The sequence below is a fragment of the Pezoporus wallicus genome, unplaced genomic scaffold, assembly GCF_028554395.1.
Source record: "Pezoporus wallicus isolate ANWC-B61680 ecotype Strahan unplaced genomic scaffold, APGP_CSIRO_Pwel_v1 contig_8333, whole genome shotgun sequence".
Taxonomy (NCBI): domain Eukaryota; kingdom Metazoa; phylum Chordata; class Aves; order Psittaciformes; family Psittacidae; genus Pezoporus; species Pezoporus wallicus.
This window is the reverse complement of record NW_026637037.1, coordinates 2,320,268-2,326,267: the sequence shown is the minus strand read 5'-3', so window position 1 is coordinate 2,326,267 and position 6,000 is coordinate 2,320,268. Positions and strand designations below refer to the sequence as shown.

The window sequence follows — 6,000 nt, the reverse complement described above, 5'->3', positions numbered from 1 at the left end:
TTGGGTTTTTGCCTTGTTCCTCGGCAAACCCGGGGAAAGGGCAGATTTTGCCTGAGAAGTTTCCCATAGTCGAATGGAGAGAAGGGGCGAGAGCAAACAACGAGCTGCACCTCGCCTTGTTCTGTCTTGTGCTCCCCTGGCAGCGCTTGGATCTGGGGACAGGCGGAGCACTGCTCCGTTCTGGAGCCCGCTCTCCTCGCTCGTAGCCCCTCCTAAAGCGACGCGCCCGAGCCTTCGAGTTGCAGAAGCAAAACCAACACTAAGTTCTTCTCCGAGAAGAGGGTCCGGGGAGCGCTCGCCTCGGCTGGGCCCTGACCTGCAGAGGGCAATAGTTGGACGCAAATGCGAACAAAGGCAGGGAGGCTTGATGGCTCGGCACTGTGGCCGGGACCCAAGAATGCCGTGTAGGTAGGCAGCAGTGCTTAATTAATGCATATTGAAACAAAAGATCGGGTAAATTGTTCGATTTGTGTTTAGGCTACATTTTCAAGGCTAATCTAATTCATAACTGTTACATTTATTCTAAAGAGATTAACACAAACTTCCAGGAGAGGCAAGCGGTTAACTCCAGAATTATCCCCAAAAAACTATTTACCGGAACGTTTACATCAGTATTTTTAGCGTTATTATTCTCCGCTGAAGGGATGGGCGAGGTGGAAACGGACGGCGGTGACGGCCGCGTCGCGCCTGGCCATTGTCTGCGGGGCCGGGCTGCTGCTGTTCAGCACCATGCGGGCGGACAGCGCCCAGCCCTGCTCCCCCCTCATCCCCGGTCCCGGCTCCTCCACCTGGGTCTGGGAGGTCTGGTGGGGGCTTCGCCTCCCATTCATCCTGGCAGCCTTTCCTCCCCGCTGGTGATGGATTTATCAGGGAGCGGAAAAGAGCTCCCCGACGGGCGCACTTTGTCTGCCCGTCTGTGCGCGTAGACGCGGCTGCCGCTGCTGTAGACGTCTGCAGCTTGTGTACATACAGCGCTTTAATAATTGCATATACGTCTCCATAACCTCATTATTCAGGAAAGACTGGAAAACGCGACCAAATTGGAGTGTTGGCCGCAAGGGTGATTGCAGGTCTGGATGCACACTCTGTCTCTTCCCAACTCGCCGCCCCTTTCCTTCCCCCCCCCCCCCCCCCAAATCATATTTATCTGAGATCATGTCAAATTTCAGTGATCGGAAATGTCTTGCCCAAAAGCCATTCCCACTGGAAAAAGTCAAAAGGGTTCCTGGCATTAAAACAACCTTGCGTCATTCCTGATGAAATTAGCAGTGCTGCGTGTTTAGAGCTTTGCTATGGATGCACTTTGGTCACAGTAAGAAGTAAGAGATTTGGGGTTTAAACCCTCCCCCCTCCCCCCCCCCCCCCCCATCTGAGCAGGAGCCATTGGCTTTCACTAGCTGCACATCCCAAGACCAGTACTCGAAAGCACCTCAGCCCCACAGTCCATTTTTTCCTTGTCTTTAAGTGCAAGCGATGGGAATTGCTAACCTTGGCTAAGAAAATTTCATTTCCTCCATCATGCTAAATGGCTCTGGTCGACATATGTTTGTTATCAGAGAGAGGTGCTATGAACACAGAGCCATTTTCTTAGCAGCTCTTTGACTCTGTGTTACCATAGTCCCACACGGCATTGGTCCTTTCCCGTTGGGAAGTCATGAATAAGAGACTATGAAGCTTGCACGTCAGATCTTCCTCAATTAATCCACCATTAGCATGTTTGGGATCCTCTACTGGATGGTTAACAGCAGCTTTGGTAACTGTATGCTGTCCATACCCAATTATGCTCTGCTAAAAATGAACTCTGCAGAACAACCTTCCTGAGCTGTCAGTGTCTCCCGTTTTCCTATTTTAACGCTTGTGTGTAGTGGCAGGCGACAGATGGTGTAGATCAGATCGATTTGATTGCATTAGGCGATTTTTTTTTTCCTCCTCTCCCCCCCGACTCCTTTTCTGGAAGCCCACATTCATCTGAGAGGCGATCGCCGGGGACATGGGAAGCAAGAGCAGCCGCCGATGTGTGAAAGCAACGAGACATGGCCAGCCAGAGGCGCCGGGTCCCTTCCCGGGGTTTGTTAACATGGTAATCCGGCACCAGGAGAGAAAGCTGTTTGCTGCTGCCCACAGCCCGTTCCCCATCACACATCAGATGACTCCCTGGTTTTACACACAGTTGGAGTTCTGCTCGAAGCCTGGATTTAAAGGGTAAGCGCTTCAATAGAGGTGGATTTCTGGTGGTTACTCGGGTAGGTGGCAAAAGGAGCAAGCTTCCAGTGATTTTAGGAAGAGGCTGCCTTTGAGCGGGCGTGAATATTTTCTTCCTTCCTCCTTCTTTCCCTTCCTTTTTGTTTTAATTTTTAATTTTTTATTCCCTCTTCCCCACACCTCCCCACTTTCCGTTCCCCCCCCCCCCCCCCCCCTTCAGATCAATTTCTCGCAACCCCATCGTGCCTCTCGACGGATAGGCTCTGTATCTCCCCCCCCCCCCACCTCTGAAATTCGCTTTTCGTGGCAAACCCGAGCTCTGCTCAGAGCTCCGCTGCTGATAGCTTAATTGTTTAATTCCCTCCACCCGTTCTCCTCCCTTCCGGCCGCTTCCCCGCCCTCCCCAGGCACGGCAGAGGCGATGGAGGTTCCCACTGGGGCCCTTCCCCGGCCCCGCCGTGCTGGGGCTCCGGTAGCCGGGCTCTTTCTGCGGGGAAGCGCCGGTAAACATGGCTTTCGGAGCCGGTGAACAAAGGTATTTAGTGCCGAGGCGGCACCTCCCGCATGCAGCGGGGAAGGTGCGAGGCGAGCAGCGCGGCGGGGTGTTCGCTCCCCTGGTGCTCAGCATGCCCGGGGGGGGGGGGGGTTAGGGTGGAGGGGAGGGTGGAGGAGAAGAAAGGGGGGGGGTGCGACTGGGAGCGCCTGTACCGGGTTGGGCTGGGGCGGGCAGGGACCTGCCGGCGGGAGGAAGTGCGGAGCGGTGTGGGGTGCTCAGCGCTGACCGGAGCTGTCCGCAACCCCGGTGCTGAAAGGCCCGGTGGGTCGGTGGGGGTCGGCGCGGGGCCGGGCAAGGGAAGTTTCGGCAGGTGCGGTATTAGAGGGGGCTTGGGGGGGGGAGGATGCCGTTCAGGGGAAGGGCAGTGCCAGACGGACAGAGAACTGCATGGATTTCCCCGAGAATCGCATGTTTTAATATGAAAACACCAAAAAATAATCCTCAACACCCCAAAGTTTGGATTTTTGCCTAATTCTTTTGTGGAGCGGCTCCAGATTTCGGGGAACATCGGTCCAGGTGTGCCGCCGTAGAGTGTTTTCGCCACGACTCGGTGCGTTTTACTTCTTTTCAAACGGCTTTTGTTCAAGTTGAAGGAAAGCCACCACATCGGTTATTTGAGTTGCAACGGCAGCTAAATGGGGTTGCAGCCTCCAATTTCACAGCGGGGAAAAATGACAGTGTTTGGTATTTACTTTCCAGCTGCCATTTAGAATACGACTTGAAAGCTTGCTGTTAGAGGAATATAGGAAATTACACCTAAAATGAGATTAAAATAGAGGAGAGTGAATGGGATTATTTTTTTCTTAATTTAAGATTGTATGGCTATAAAAGTATTGTTTTTTCTTTTTCACTTTGTTTTTCTCTTTTCTTTCAAATTCAGACTCTGACTTACAAAACACATGCTGTCTTCTCGTATGTTTTCATAGGCAGAATAGTGGTAATATGTCAAGGGAAACCAGGGCTCATGTTAAGGAAGGAATCTGTAGAAAAAGCAAGCATTAGAATCATAGAATCAATCTGGTTAGAAAAGACCTTTAAGATCATCAAGTCCAACCCTGCATCTTGTATTAATTTCAGTCGGAATCTAATCAACAAGCTGGTCAGTTACCGAGTGCGGTGGATAATGAGAGCGGTGCGTGCTGCATAATTACTCCTGGCTGCAGAAGTGCGGAGCATCCCCGCTCTGCGCGGGTCTGGCGGCGCATTGCCAGCTCCCCCCACACACGCCACTTTTCACGCGTCAATCCTACAGAAGCTGTCTGGTCCTCAAGCATCGGGTGCCGGGGTGAAATAACCCGGCGAAGTTCCCAATCGCCAGGAGAAGTGTGCTGTGCCATGACGTTGCAGAGATCCTTTCTATTTAGTTGGGCGAACAATAAACGTTTATTATCACCGCGGCAGATCATCAGACAAAGCTTTCCCCTCCCGCCTCTTCCCCCCCCCCCCCCGCCAAGTGCGAGCGCTGCTGATAAGGGAACGCGCCTGGTGACAGGCAGAGCCGCAGGCACCGTTTGGAAATAACTTCTTTTATTATTATTATTATTACTATTTTTCTTCCCCCCCCCCCTCCCCCCATCCCCGGTTCGCCTTTTGAGAGCGCGTGCGGGGGGTGGGGGGGGCGGCGGGTGTCAGCGCGGTGGTTGCGCTGCCGCGAAGCTGCCCGCCCGGCTCGGTGCCTCGCAGCCGCCGGGCGCTGCCGTTCTGGCACATGCGGGGAGCCAAGCGCGCTGGATGTGTACTTTGAAGCCTTTTTCTCGCCTTAGATTCTGATGGCACTTGGGTTTTTTGATGGCACCGGGGAGGCCCGGCACAGGAGCGAGCGCCTCTGCTTGAGCTCGGAGCCTTTTGCGGTGTCTTTCTTTGATTTTCTTTCTCTTTGCCGCTCTCCTTTCCGCCCTCCCTCCTCTTGGTAGCACACCGAGTCGGTGTGAGTCAGGACTTGTAAAATGCGTTTCCGAAGCCCAGATGAAAAGTCTCTCAGGCGTGGCTGCTGCTTTATCGGAGCTCTCCCAAGCCCACCTATGCAAATAGATTTGTAATATTTGTGTGTTTAACCGTGTATCTCTCTTACAGGAATCTGTTGCTGCGTGTGTCATCTCTTGCAAGCTCCCAGAGAGAACTGATGGAGCACACGGGCAGGGAATAGGATGCCAGAGAAGCACAGAGGGAGAAACCAGGCGGTCACCAGGTAAACTGAACCTTACCTTGATTTATTTCCTTTCACCTCGCCTGCGAGACCTTGCCCACTCCAGTGAGGCAGCAGGAGAGCAGAGGGACTGGACGCGTGTGTATTAAACGCCTGCTCTTCTCATTTGCCTCCGCAGGATGGGAAGGTTCAGCGTCCATTGGATATGGGACAAGATCACTCGGCAACCCTTGTGGATTCTCCTTCTTCTAGAGGGGAATTATAGTTATGGATTTATTGTCCCGGTGCAGCACTTCCACCGCCACCACCAGCAACAGCAGCAGCTTTCTGACTCTCTTCGGTGACGGGTATTCTTGGGTGGATAATACGGATTACGTTGTTATTGCTTAAGAATACGCGTAGTCGAGGAGAGTACCGGCGGCGGGCAGGCAGGCAGGCAGCGCGACCGCCCCCAGCCCACCAGCTGGCTCCTAACCTCCTCTAGTTGCCAAGGTAGCACCTTTTCCATCTTTTCCTACGCTTTGCAATGTTTCACTCTGTCTGTGTCTCTGCCAGGGCGGGGGGAGCTCGGACGCCCTGTTCCCCTGCGGAAGGTGGGGGGGGTGATGCCCGCTCCTCTGTGTGTGTGTGTGTGTGTGTGTGTGTGTGTGTGTGTGTGAGCAAGCCCGCGGCTGGGGAGACGGGGAAGGCTTTGCTAAGCCTCGTAGGAATGAACACACCGCAAATGGCCCCCGGGGTGCCGGGGCCGCTGGTGGCGAAGCTGCTCGCCCCGGCTGGGAAGCCCCGGCACCGACCGGCCCGCGGCCCCCCGCTTCTCTCCGGCAGGGACAGGGGGACCGGGGGTCCCCACCGGCCGGACACGGGCTGCCCGCAGGGTCGGGGCGGCCCCGGCTCCGCCTGTGCCTGCCGCCGGAGCCCGGGATGCGGCCCCACCGCAGGCGCGTTGTGCGGGACGGGGAGACGGCGAGCAGCCCGCACGCCCACTGGGGACACTCCTGTTCCCAGCCTGGGTCGCTGCTAGGGAGCAGGTTGCGGCCGGTTGCATCGTGGGGGTTATGCCCCCCTTGCCCTCACCCTACGGTACCAGCCCGGTGGG

At 55.1% G+C, this 6,000-nt stretch overlaps 2 long non-coding RNA genes across 4 annotated transcripts in view; one reads left to right on the top strand and one right to left on the bottom strand.

Annotated features, from left to right (window-relative positions):
- Window positions 1–1,454: 1,454 nt before the first annotated feature.
- The window catches only part of LOC130595768 (uncharacterized), a 43,281-nt gene continuing 38,735 nt past the window's right edge, over window positions 1,455–6,000 (top strand). The window contains exons 1-3 of one of the 3 annotated variants that reach the window (XR_008971387.1): window positions 1,455–2,202; window positions 4,832–4,946; window positions 5,083–5,396. This is a non-coding gene — a long non-coding RNA (uncharacterized LOC130595768). Of the gene's footprint in view, window positions 2,203–2,556; window positions 2,738–4,399; window positions 4,686–4,831; window positions 4,947–5,082; window positions 5,397–6,000 lie in introns of those variants that run through there. The other 2 variants (XR_008971388.1, XR_008971389.1) reach the window with 2 other exon arrangements.
- On the bottom strand, window positions 3,160–3,950 carry LOC130595770 (uncharacterized). Its single transcript, XR_008971391.1, has 3 exons — window positions 3,867–3,950; window positions 3,651–3,738; window positions 3,160–3,389 (listed from the first exon to the last, which is right to left on the bottom strand). It is a non-coding gene; the product is annotated as an uncharacterized LOC130595770 (long non-coding RNA).